Source organism: Artemia sp. Qi Xiang Cuo, chromosome 14 (genome assembly GCF_049724085.1).
Source record: "Artemia sp. Qi Xiang Cuo chromosome 14, ASM4972408v1, whole genome shotgun sequence".
In the NCBI taxonomy this organism is placed as follows: Eukaryota; Metazoa; Arthropoda; class Branchiopoda; order Anostraca; family Artemiidae; genus Artemia; species Artemia sp. Qi Xiang Cuo.
This window is the reverse complement of record NC_142807.1, coordinates 49767110-49781543: the sequence shown is the minus strand read 5'-3', so window position 1 is coordinate 49781543 and position 14434 is coordinate 49767110. Positions and strand designations below refer to the sequence as shown.

General features: G+C 33.8%; 1 protein-coding gene across 1 annotated transcript in view; it reads left to right on the top strand.

Moving 5' to 3' along the window:
* LOC148944573 (epidermal growth factor receptor substrate 15-like) overlaps positions 1-14420 on the top strand; it is a 35079-nt gene extending 20659 nt beyond the window's left edge. The window contains exons 7-8 of the mRNA XM_089100160.1: positions 12091-12195; positions 14014-14420. The gene's annotated coding sequence lies outside the window, so the exon portion shown is untranslated. The remainder of the gene's footprint in view (positions 1-12090; positions 12196-14013) is intronic.
* Positions 14421-14434: the final 14 nt, after the last annotated feature.

Sequence of the window (14434 nt, the reverse complement as noted above, 5' to 3'; positions counted from 1 at the left end):
ATATGAATTAAAAGATAACATACTGCAATACAAAAAACGTTTCTTAAATCATACAAAAATAAAAGTTAGCAAATAAAAATGTAGAGAAACTACCACAAACAGGAATAGGGTTATTGCCCTCAAAAGTTCTAAAGATCAGAATGTGATTTGCGCTTTACTGAAAACGTCTTGTATTTAGAGAAGTGCTTTTTATTTGTCATAACATCAAGAACAAAATAACATCAAAAGGCTATCTATTATGAAAGATTAGAGTTTAACTGCCCAGCCCTTCCTTCTTAAACCTTCTAAACAGCTTAAGTGATATTTGCGTTTTAGTGAAAATGAAATTTAGTTTCTCTGATTGAACTGTGCTCTGATTTTTCTAAACATCGACAAAACAGAAAATCATAAAGCTAAGCTATTCTCTTGTGTGTGGTAATTTCTCTTCGTTTCAAGTACGATCTCAATACTCATTTTAATTTCTATTCGTTGTAAGAGTCGTGTATTCATCTACTGCAGCATATGCTATTTTTATATTTGATGTGATTATTCATTTTAATATCTGTTGGTTTTGGGTTTAACTTATTCCTTTATTGTAATTTATGTTCGTTTTGAGTTTGAATTATTACACGACTTTCTTTCTCCTTGTCTTATATCCTCAGAAGTCTCAGCTTGATACCCCAAGATATTGCAGATATGCTATTTTGATAACCTGGCAGTTCATAGTATTTTAGACATGAATAATTTTCTATCCCACTGGGGCCCGTATAACAAAAACGCTTAATTGGATTGGCGATGCCACTTTTTGTCCTAGATCGTCTTTTGTCTCTGACTATTCTGCATAGTATCTTCGTAATTATGACGAATGTTCGAATTCCATTCAGTCCGTCATTCAGATCATATTTCAACCCCCTGACTACTTGTCAGTTTGCCTGGAATAAATTATCTGAATTTGCTATAAAGTGTGATTCGTTTGGTACCTTTAGAAGGATTGTAAAATAATTTCTGATTTCTTATTAATTTATTTAATTTTTTTAGTTATTTTATCTTTATTTCTTTATTATTATTTCTTTTGCGCCCCCGTGCGGTTGACATCTCTAGTTTTAGTTGGAGTTTTGGGTTGGTTTGGTAATTTTGTAAAGCAATTTGTGCTGACTGGGTTTTCAGAGGGTAGTCACGGATGGCTGTTTGAGTTTTTTCCTTTCTTGTTTGGTTTTGTCTTTGGTTTCTTTCTCCCTGCATTCCCGGCCATAGAGCCTTGCTATGGCCGGGATTTTGATTTAATTGTTTGATGTTGATCGTTTCTCTTTTTTTTTTTTAATATTATGTGTATATTTGTTGTACGTTTCTTTTTGTTGGAATAAATCCATCTATCTATCTACAGCCCACAACCTCAAAATTTTGACTGAATCCTCCAAACAGTTGAAGAGATATTGTAGATATTCCGCTTGCAACACCCCTGAAAGTTTCGATTTGAAACTTCAAGCTCTTCTCGAGATATTGCTGACACGCTATTTTGTTAACATGACAACACGTAGGGTCTTGATTTACGTCGTTACTCAACCGTACATAGATTACAAGTCCTATATGGGGTAGATAGTGCACAAACGTTCAGGAGATTGGAGATAAAGCACTTTGAGAACCTCCCCCAACACACAATTCTAAGTTCCTTTGCCTCGCCCTCCCCCTTCCTTCCCCCAACAGTATCTCCACCCCCCCTCCCCCCAAGCGGTTCCCACGGTATAAAGATATACTATTTTGGTGACTTGGATATCCATAGTGTCTTTCGATTTATTTTCGGCCCATACCCTAAACCAAAATTTAAAATCTACTCTCCTTCTTCCTCCAAAACTCCCTGAAAGATTCAATTCGATCCCCCAAATCATTCCCGAGATATCACAGATATCGTATTTCGTTAACGTCTTTTGATTTACTTATGTACGCGTTTTGTTCCTGCTGTATACCCTTGCGAAACTCTGTGAATCTTGGCCTAGTGAACGATCTCCGAGAGTTCCTAGCTGATCGTGCTATCAAACTAAAGAGACCGTCGTTTCTACTAAAACCTATTTGTAAACAGGGGGCAACTTACATAATTGACGGCCATCGTCCCTAAGGGCGTGATATCGATTCAGAAGCACACTTATTAGATTTTTCCACTGTTTGAAACAATTTGGCTATCTCAAAATTTTAATCAGATACCATGGGTGATTAAGAGGGCCGGGTAGTGGAAAAGAGCACGGGAGGAGGTTAGTTGCCCTCCATTCACGTTTGGTGTTTAAAATAGCACTATATCATTCAACTTTCAATTGAATTATCCTCTCTTCAAAGTTTTACGACCATCCCTTCCATACAAAGTTGCCGGGAAAAAATATTTCATCGAAGGTACTTGGCTCATTAGTATGGGTAGCACCATAACTTTGCCTCTGATCCATCCCATTAGACTAGTCTACAATGCCTGCTGTTTCTGCTCTTTTTTAAGTAATACATATGTGATTTGTTAGTCTTGCAAAAAGATTTGCCTATTGTTCTTCGTGCTTTTGTTAGTTTGTTAACTTTTATGACCTTTAAAAATATTTGTGTTATAGAAGAAAAACCTTGCAAAATAGATCTTGGTGAAGTTTAGGGTTTTTTGCTATCTAGGAAAGCAGTTGGGTTTAGCCATTGTGTTATAAAAGTGAAACCTCGAGAAATTGATCTACTGCCCAAATGATGCAAAAGAAAAATATTTTGAGTTTTATGCCTTTGTTAAATCTTGATTTATAAGGTTTTAAAGATTTATAAATCTCTGTTCTCAAATTTAGGAAAAAATCCTTAGTATGGCTTTAAATATTACTGAAATAATAGGAAATGCATATTCAAAACCAGAGCCAAGGAAGAAAAGATTGAAAGCTCAAAATTAAGGTAAAACGTTTTTGTCAAAATTTCAATAATATTTATGTGTCTAGTGACACCAGAGGTTCACTAGCCAAAATGCTTGCGGCGGGGGGATTTTTTCTACTGGCTCGTCATTTTTACCGACTAATTTGCCTGATATTTCTATAAAAAATTACTTTTTTTTTATCGACTGAGACTGATCTTCTTTCATTGATTTTACGGTATATATTTTCATTAGCCCATTTGCCCTACTGAACGAAATTGACCCAGTAAAATAAGTGAAAAAATCAAATAGGTAAAACTAGTAAAAAGGCTTCGCGCCACTATGTTACTAACTCAGGTTGTTTTACTCGCTGGTTTATAAAATTGAGGAGAGGGCGCCCTTCCTCTCCCCACATGTGACGCCCCTGGTGTAGATCTGTCATTATGTAATCTTCTAAGCTTTAGAATATGGGAAAAGATAGAGATAGTAGCTTGGCAGTACCTTCTCAGTGTGTATTATAGAACTTGGGTCCTTTCCCGAAACTTTCATTTATTTAAATCAACTAGTGTCCAAAATTAGCAAAAGCCCCTAACCTGGAATTTTACCAAAAACCATGGGCGTCCATAAGGGATGGGGGCAGGGGTGTCAGTCCCACTGCCATGTACATTTTTAAAGGGAAAATCGAGTGAATAAAGCATATACAGATATTCAAGGATATAAAGTATTTTTCATATTCCCCCCTCCAAAAAAAAAAAAAAATCAGCTTGTGGTTGCCCATGCCAAAAACTAAATACAACCAACAAGCAATATAATGTTGAACGCCGACATGTGAGAACAAACTAATTCCAAAGAGCCACAAAGGTCTTCCTGAGGAAATGGGCATTCACCTAATATATCTATCCCCTGTCAACAGAGCTAATTGTAAATAATTGGAGTAACTTCTTGAATGAATGCATTTATTGTGCTCTATTGGACGTAGTTTGAGTATCGAGATGACTTTCTTGCAGAAAAAAAAAAAACAATAAAAATCTTTCAACTGAAACTTGCTAAAAATAATGCTGGTTTTTGCTGGCAATTAAATATTTTTACTATCAAACAGTTCTTGGTAACGAACTGTAAGTAAGGAACGACACGGTTCAGTAGTAACCGAAACTATAAAAAACGGAATTTTGATACAAATAGATATATCAAAAGAATCGGTATTTTGATTTTTCCGAATATATAAGTTTTATTAAGTTTAGTGTTACCCATCAAAGGCTATGAGCCTGAGAAAATTTGTCTGATTTTTGGAAAAGGGGGGAAACACTCCCTAAAATTCAGGGAATCTTAATGAAAATCACACTGTCAGTTTCAGCATATCAGAGAACCCCAGGGTAGAGGTTTCATGCACCTATCTGTAAAAATGTGGAATTTTTTAATTTTTTGCCAGAAAAAAGATCCTGAATGCGTGATTATTTTTATGGTTTTTGTTTTCCCCAGGGTTAATCGTGTCGACCAGTTGTCCTAGAAAATCGGGACAGGACTTATTTGAAGGGAAATTAATAGTTCTAGTGCCCTTTTTAAGTGACCAAAAATATTGGAGGGCAGGCCCCCTCCCACGCCCATTTTTTCCAAAATCGTCTGAACAAAATTTAATTAGCCATTTTTTCAGCATAGTTGCAAGCCAAATAACTATGCCTTTGGAGATAACGTGACCCCCCAAAGCCCCTGGGGAAACGTCTGTATGTTATAAAATTTCTATATTGTTTACGTATAGTATTTATAATTGGGAAACATGCATACATTTTTCGGGTACGGAGTAGAGGACGAATTTTCTTTTTGGAGCATTTTGCACGGGGAGACTTTTCCATGGGGAGGGAAGTTTCCAGGGGATGAACTTTTCTGGTTAAATTTTACGCTTGGATATATTAAGGGTAATTGTCCGGGTTAAAATTTTCACTGGGATTTAATTGTTCAGAGGAACTTAATAAAAAAAAAACAACCGGTTAGGAGGTCTACAAGGCCTCTATTCTCGATTCGCCATATTCATCCTTCTAGGTGGGAATCTCCTCCGTCAAGAGAGAGATAAGCCGACTTATTTTTAGGTCGCTTAAGAGCTGTTCTTTACGTTTCTTTTTTATTCATACATACATACACACACACACGCACACACACATATATATATATATATATATATATATATATATATATATATATATATATATATATATATATATATATATATATATAATATATATATATATATATATATATATATATATATATATATATATATATATATATATATGTATATGTATGTATATATATATTTTAATTGTGGAAAAAATAGAACAGCATTCTTCTGTAATAAAATGAGTCTCAAGTGGATGTTTTTTTCTTTTTTTCTTTCTTGCAATGGGAAATCTATTATTAAGCATTTCTAACTATAGTTTGGAGAAGGTCGTACAAGCCGTAAGGTTTATGGGCAATAATTTTTTTTTGTATTATTTTTTGTTTTCGATTCATTCTCTCTGTCTCTCTAAAAAAAAAGAGAATGAAGAAGGTCATATCAGCATTTCAACATAATAGGACAATTTCGCTGTGATTCGATAGCTGAGATCGAGAGCTTTAGTAAAGGTTTTATCCTTTTATGGTATACTAGACAAATACATTAAAGTGACTAGTGCTATATATGAAAATAACATTGCTTCGGTTAAGGTGGGAAATGAGGTAGTTGCTGGTTTTCTATTAAATTAGGAGTTAAGCAGGGTTGTGTTCTTTCCCCTTTTGTGTGGATTATTTTGATGGACTTTGTCTTAAGGAGCACAGGAAAGGCAATGGGAGTCCACGGAATCACAAGGAGATGAAAAAGTCTCCTGGACTTGGATTATGCTGATGATTTAAGCATCCTAGATGAAAGTTTGATCAAAATGAATGAAGTTTTAGAGGTTTTGCGAGTTCAGGGTGCTAGTATTGGTTTGAAAATTAATGTTAGGAAGACTAAGTCACTAAGGCTAGGAACAAGTGAAGATGAAAAGGTGATGTTGGGTAATGAAAAGATTGATCAGGTTGGCAGTTTCACTTACCTTGGTAGTATTATCAGTAAAGATGGTGGGAGCAGTGAAGATGTTAAAAATAGAATAGCCAAGGCTCAGGGTGTTTTTTCACAGTTAAAAAAGTCTGGAAGAATAGGAAGATAAGTCTGCAAACCAAGATTAGAATTTTAGAAGCTACAGTGATGACAGTGGTCAAATAAGGCTCTGAAGCATGGACGCTCCGAAAAGCGGATGAAGATTTGCTAGATGTTTTCCAGAGAAATTGCTTAAGGATGGTTCTGGGTACCCGGCTGACTGACCGTATTTCAAATAATAGGCTATACGAAAAATGTGGTTCAATACCGCTTTCTAGATCTATAATGAAAGAAAGGTTGAGGTGGTTAGGGCATGTTGTGCGGATGAAGGATGACAGATTGCCGAAGATTGTTCTTTTCGGCCAACCATCTAGGGCTAAACGGAAAGCAGGTCGTCCCCGTCTGGGGTGGGAGGACGTCATAAAGAAAGATTTAAAGGAAACTTACTCGCATAGTAAGTTAAGACGCATTCTCTCTCATGAGCATATGATTATCATTTGTTTAGTGACAAGTGACAATAGTCATTTAGTCACCTCGCCAACTTTCCATTTCATCAGTTGACTTTGAATCGTGTCCTGTCAACAGTCATTCTAAAATTGTCAAATAGTTCGTGGTAACGAACTGTAAGTAAGGAGCGACCTGGCTCAATGGTAAGCGAAACTCTAAAAAACAGAATTTTGATATCAATAGATGCATCAAAAGAATCAAATTTTAATTTTGATTTCAAAATATATAAGTTTCATCAAGTTTAATCTTACCTATAAATAGTTAAGTGCCTGAGAAAATTTGGCTGATTTTCGAAAAAAGGGGGAAAGACTCCCTAAAAGTTATAGAACCTTAATGAAAATCACACCATCATATTCAGCGTGTCAGAGAACCCTACTGTAGAAGTTTCAAGCTCCTATCTACAAAAATGTGGAATTTTCCATTTTTTTGCCAGAGGAAAGGTCCACGGATGCGTGTTTTTTTTTTTTTTTGTTTTTTTTCTTTTTCCCAGATGTGATTGTATCGACCCAGTGGTCCTAGAATATCGTGGGAGGGCTCATTGGAACGGAAATTAAGAGTTCTAGTGCTCTTTTTAGTGACCAAAAAAATGGAGGGCAACTAGGCCCCCTCCCACGCTCATTTTTTTCCCAAAGTCACCCGATAAAAATTTTGAGATAGCCATTTTGTTCAGCATGGTCGAAAATATTATAACTATGTCTTTTAGGATGACTTAAACCCTCGAAACCCCCAGGGGGAGGGCTGAAATTTATGAACTTTACCCAATCTTAACAAATAGTATTGGTTATTGGGACCTGGTTCAATGGTAACCGAAACTCTAGAAAACGGTATTTTGGTACAAAAAGATACATCAAAACAATCAGATATTAATGCTGATTTCAAATATATAAGTGTCATCAAGTTTAATGATACCCGTCGAAAGTTACGTGCCTGAGAAAATTTAGCTGATTTTCGATAAAAAGGGGAAAGACCCCCTAAAAATTATAGAGCCTTAATGAAAAACACACCATCATATTCCGCGTATCAGAAAACCGTACTGTAGAGGTTTCAAGCTCCTATCTACAAAAATGTGGAATTTTGCATTTTTTGCCAGAAGAAAGATCACGGGTGTGTGTTTATTTGTTTGTTTTTTTTTCCCCAGGGGTTATCGTATCGACCCAGTGGTCCTAGAATATTGTGGGAGGGCTCATTGGAATGGAAATCAAAAGTTCTAGTGCCCTTCTTAAGTGACAAAAAAATGGAGGGCAACTAGGCCCCCTCCCACGCTCATTTTTTCCCAAAGTCACTTGATCAAAATTTTGAGATAGCTATTTTGTTCAGCATGTTCAAAAATATTATAAGTATTTCTTTTAGGATGACTTAATCTCCCGAAGTTCCCGGGAGGAGGGCTGAAAGTTATGAACTTTACCCAATGGTAACATATAGTATTGGTTATTGGGAAGTATGGAAGTACAGACGTTTTCAGGGGAGATTTATCCTGGTAGTGGAGGGGGGTATGTGGGAGGATCTTTCCATGAAGGAAGTTTTCATGGGGGAAGGGACATTGCTATGAAGGGGACGCTGGATTTCCCTGCATTGTTTAAAAAAAGATCAGAAATTAACTATAAAACAACAAGTTTTTCAACTGCAACAGCAGCAGCATCAAAACTTAAAACGAACAGAAAATATTACATATATGATTGGGTTCACCCCCTAGTCAATACCTTACTATTTAAGCCAGAAATTTTTTAGTACTTTCACAAGAACTATTTATTATAATTAACTGATTGTGTGATTAAGTGGTCATTTTTAAAGAATTGGAACAAAATACGAACTTTCGCTTAAAGAGCAAGGTATTGACTAGGGGGCAAACCCCCTAATATACGCATTAAAAATATATGAATATAGAAGTTCGTTACGTAAATTAATTCGTAAGTTACATATATTTAATACTAATAAAAACGTTCGTAAATAAAATGAAACGAGTTTCGAGAAAGCCATTTAACCAAATAAAAGTAAATTAATATGATTTTTTTTTAATTATTCATGTACTGTGAGCCAAGATCAAAACCTGCATTTATTCAAAAACGTTCGACAAATTAAGTAAAGAAAACAAGTTTTTTTAACTGAAAGTAAGGGGCGACATTAAAACTTAAAACGAACAGAAATTATTCCGTATATTAAAGGGGCTGTCCCCTCCTCAACGCTTTGCTCTTTACGCTAAACTTTGACTTTCTCACAACTCTATTTTTTTTAAACAATAAAAAATTTTAGCGTAAAGAGCAAGGTGTTCAGGAGGGGACAGCCCCTTTCATATACGGAATAATTCTGTCCGTTTTAAGTTTTAATGTCGCTCCTTACTTTCAGTTAAAAAAATAGTTTTTTTTATTTAAAATGGAGAAGGAGCTAGTTACATTAGTTAAGTCTAATAAAATATAACAAAATGTCATGAAAATATAAAAATTTAGAACTAAATTTGGGCTATATACTTGTACATTAGGGGGGGGGGGGTAAAGCGTAGTAAAAATTAAAAAATTAACCAAATATCGGTGCTCCCCGCGAAACCCCAAAAAAAAAAGTTTTGATATTCTAAGCAGAATGACAAACCACGCTTTGCGATCCAACTCTCTTCTGACTGATACTCGTTTGACTAGTTTCCTTCAGCATTTATCTTGCGTGTGTATCAGCTAATTGACTAGTACCGATGGTATATGTATTATTCTTTCCATAACAATCTCATCCCCCCCCTTATGATTGGTTTCACATTATATCAGGTTATATACAAAAACTTATCTTTTTGTATGTGATTATGAACAGCTGGTATTGACAAAATATATGAAACTGTGAAAATGAGCCATTTTTTGGTTATATCTAAGCATTGAGGAGGGGGGTGGGTTAGTTGAGCCAGAATTTTAGATTTGATGCTAAACTTTTTTCAAATATCATGGTCAATTTTTTGACATTATACTACCCTTCCCATCTGCGGTCCCATATATAACTGTATAAATATATTTCATCGTTGTGGTGAATCTTGTGATGACATTCTTTCTTGTTACATTCTTTCGTGTTCTTTCATATTGTAAAGTAAGAATTTTTTGGTCGATTTTTTTAATATATTCCTAGGGCTATATCCCGGACCATCAGGGGGGGGAGGGTGGATGTATTTTCAGAAAAGAGGCCATGATATCTGGAAATAGGACAAAATAAATAATTTACTGGTACTGCTTGTGTGTTTAGCATGTTTTCTTCAGAAAGGGACAATCACTAAAAATATGGCTTTAGAAAACGACAACTAGAGTAATACCCATTTTTATGAAGAAGATATTAGTCTTGTATCTGTATAGGGTAGGCTTACGGTTTACTTAAAAACTGATTCATAGGGACCACGCAGGCTGGACTGGGGCCCCAACCCCCTGAAAAAGTAAATTTCTCGGCATTTCCTTATTAAATCATAGATTTTTTACTATCCCCCTTAATTTTCTTAATTAAATCATTTCCAGTGCATTTTTATTAACTCGCTGAACTTTCTGTTCCATCTTCCTTTTATTTCTTTGTAACATATTTTTTTTTAATTTGTGAACTATTTTTCAACCAATTTCGATTGTTCAGTTACTTCCCACTTTTATCAGTATAGCACAACGGTAAGAGCACATCCCGAGGCAGTGTTAACTTAGGTTGTAATCTTGAAGGAGGCATTATATTTTTTTTTAAATTGGAAAATTTAAAATTTTAAAATATTAAATATTAGTGAAAATTCAGGGCAAAAAATAGATTCGTTTTTGCATATTCGGGGCAAAAATCGTTTCGTTTTTTGCATTATGCAAAATAACTGCTGTTTCGTATAAGAACTAAAGACAATGATTAAAATTTGTTTGTTTGATAAAATAAAAACATAACAAAAAGTTTGTCACTCGGAATTGCTTAAATCTTCATGTTCGAACGATGTAAATTTGAAGCTAGAGGAGGTGAGGCTGGGACCAAGTCAATCTAAAATATTAGACGGGAAAGGAGCGATTAAAATGATTTTTTGGGTCTTTTTAAGAAGCTGGATTTATTAAGATCGTTTTTATTGAAATTTAAAAATAAAAAAATCTAGTTAATCTTCTTCTTTTCTTCAAAACTCTAAAGTGTCCCGTGTTTATTGATTTTCCTTTTATTTTGTACGTATTACTCATCAACTTTTGGTTTAAAACGCCAATAATGACAATTAAAAACAACAACAACCAGATAAGCAAAATATTAGCTGGGGTTTTATGCACGTATTAGGGAGGGGGGTCTTTCTTTTGTGCTGGTAAACTGAATGCAGCACTTGCAGTTGAATAAATAGGAATTTCCTGGAGGTAAAGAAGCATGAATTGCTATTATTGAATACTTTTTAGGCACCTTTTAAAAGTTTGAGGGAAAATTTTTAATGAGATTACGTAAAAAAATAATTTTTCAAATTATACAGGCAACAAATGTACCTTCCCCCATTTAAGTACCACTCTTGATAGCGAAATTAAGGCACCCTGCCTTGAAAAGACTTTCCTATCAAAAGTTACGAAAAAGTTACGTTTTTAAGAGTTGGACATTACGAAATTTTTTCGTCTAGTGGTAACCCTGCCTAAGCTTCCGCCATTTTAAGATAAAATTTAACATAGTGAAGTAATTGTTTAATTTTGCATGAATTGAGTTTTACCACAATTGTAAGTTTTTATTTTTTATGAGGATTTAGACTTGGTTATTTTTATTTGATCCATACGGTTCTAGAAGAACAATTTTGTTAAAGGTTTGTAATATTGAGTATTGTAGGTAATTACATGGTAAAAAAACTGGTAAATTTTTACCAAATCATATTATTGACTTACGAATAAAGTAAGTGTACCACTCAATGCCCTTTTGATCAAATTTTACTTTAGCTACTTTTGGCTATCTTAGAAAGGGGTTAAGTTAGAAAAATGCAACTTTTATGGATGGGTGTACAGGCTAAAGTGCCCCAGGTAGGTGTTTCAAAGTACTTATCTTCATTCCTTTCTCTAGAGGGTCCTGAAATTTGCCTACATTACAGGCTACTTTTTGAAAATTTGACAAAACAACTTTTTACTTTTAAGTACCAAGAACACATAAAATGAAAACTAATTCATTAAATTGGTCAAGTGCAGGTCAATATCTATGAAATCATATTATTGAGTTAGGACAAAAGCAGATACACCATTTAATGCCTATTTTTATGCTGATTACAACTCTCATCAGCATTTCTCTTGGACCTGAGTTTCACCCCCCCCCTCTAAAAAAAGCTTCTAAAGCAGAATTTTAGAAAATTTTGAGTTTGTGGGGAAGAGGGATTTTAAAAGCCTCTTCCCTTCATGAGTGCATGGACCTATAAAAATTAAAATATCTTCTCATAACATGATTTGTCCTCTAAAACAATTTGGATTATTTCACTGGTCTATCTCTTGTCAAATCCTTTCCCTAATTAATATAGTTTAAATGGCTTATCAACACAGAGTTGATACCTCATGGCACCTGCATGCTACTGTTAATGGGGTTATGATAAGCAAAGTTGTGACATCACAAATGGGTTTGATAAGTAATGTCAGCTATATAGTAATAAGTTAAAAAAATAAGTAAATAAGTTAAAAAAATAAGTAAATTTAAAAAAAAAAAATGTTGTTTGTTTCAGATTATCCCATCAAGAAACATAGAAAAGTGTGGAACAAAGAAGATCGTCTCAACAGAAGCTGGTTACTAGAGGAGACGTTAATAATCAACAACAACAACCACAATTGTAAGTTTTTTTTATATATGAGGATGTACTTGGTTATTTTATTTGATCTATATGGTTCTAGAAGAACAACTTTGTTAAAGGTTTGTAATAGGGTAAAAGACCTCTTTTTGGGAAAGACCACTTTTCTTTGGCATTTTGGAAAAATAGCAATGGGTTTTTGGACTGCCCCCTTTTTACTACAGTATGACACAATGCAAGTGTAGACCCAATCATCTCTCACTAGAGCCAGCCCAGTGGGAGTAATTTGTCATCATAAATCTTATGTGTGGTCTCTGTTTTGACAAGCAAGTGAAATGAAAAAAATATATATTTAATATTTGGGATTTATAGAATAAAAATCAAGAAATAAAAGTTAGATTTTTAGAATCAGAAGACAATCAACTTTCTATTTATATGTGAATAATACTGAAACACTAAAAAGATATTTACATCAAGATAGGATAATTGGTATTTCCAAAAAGAGGTCTTTCTAGGTAAGTCAATAAACTAATCATTTTCAGTTAATGATCTTAAATAATTTTAATAATAACCATGTTGTTGCATAGCTTGGATTTTTAGCTATTCATTGGCCTATACAAACCTCTTCAACTCTAATTTGATAACAAGATATGAGGTTTTAAGTTTTTCTTAATTTTGATCAATTGGATACTGGTCTTTTACCCTATTGAGTGAAAAAATAATTTACCCTATGTATAAAAAAACAAGTAAATAAGTTAAAAAAAATGTTGTTTGTTTCAGATTATCCCATCAAGAAACATAGAAAAGTGTGGAACAAAGAAGCTGGTTTCTAGAGGAGACATTAATAATTAACAACAACAACCGCAATTGTTGTTGTTGTTGATTATTAACAACAACATAATTGATCTATAATTGATCTATACAGTTCTAGAAGAACAATTTTTTTAAAGGTTTATAATATTCAGTATTGTAGGTAATTACATGGTAAAAAAACTGGTAAATTTTTATCAAATCATATTATTGACTTACAAATAAAGTAAGCATACTACTCAATGCCCTTTTGGTAAAATTTTACTTTAGCTACTTTTGGCTATCTTAGAAAGGGGTTAAGTTAAAAAATGCAATTTTTAGGGATGGGTATACAGGCTAAAGTATGTCCCAGGAAGGTGTTTCAAAGTACTTATCTTCACTCCTTCTTTCTCTAGTGGGTCCTGAAATTTGCCTACATTACAGGCTACTTATTGAAAATTTGACAAAACAACTTTTTACTGTTAAGTACCAAGAACACAAAATGAAAACTAATTCATTAAATTGGTCAAGTGCAGGTCAATATCTATGAAATCATATTATTGAGTTAGGACAAAAGCAAATACAACATTTTATTCCTATTTTTATGCTTAGTACGAATATAATAAGCATTTCTATTGGAAATGTGTTTCAGCCCCCCCCTATAAAAAAGCTTCTAAAGTATAAATTTATAAAATTTTGAGTTGGGGGGGGGGAAGAGGGATTTTAAAATCCTCTTCCCTTCATGAGTGCATGGACCTATAAAAGTTAAAACATCTTCTTATAACATGATTTGTCCTCTAAAAACAATTTGGATTATTTTACTGGTCTATCTCTTGTCAAATCCTTTCCCTAATTAATATAGTTTAAATGGCTTATCAACACAGAGTTGATACCTCATGGCACCTGCATGCTACTGTTAAAGGGGTTATGATCAGCAAAAAGTTGTGACATCACAAACTGGTTTGATAAGCAATGTCAGCTATATAGTAAATAAGTTAAAAAAATAAGTAAAATAAGTAAATAAGTTAAAAAAATAAGTAAATAAGTTAAAAAGAATGTTGTTTGTTTCAGATTATCCCATCAAAAAACATAGAAAAGTGTGGAAAAAAGAAGATCGTCTCAACAAAAGCCGGTTTCTAGAGGAGACGTTAATAATCAACAACAACCACAATTGTAAGTTTTTTTTTATATATGAGTATGTAGACTTGGTTATTTTATTTGATCTATATGGTTCTAGAAGAACAATTTTGTTAAAGGTTTTTAATATTGAGTATTGTAGGTAATTACATGGTAAAAAAACTGGTAAATTTTTATCAAATCATATTATTGACTTACGAATAAAGTAAGCATACTACTCAATGTCCTTTTGGTAAAATTTTACTTTCGCTACTTTTGGCTATCTTAGAAAGGGGTTAAGTTAGAAAAACGCAACTTTTAGGGATGGGTATACAGGCTAAAGTATGTCCCAGGAAGGTGTTTCAAAGTACTTATC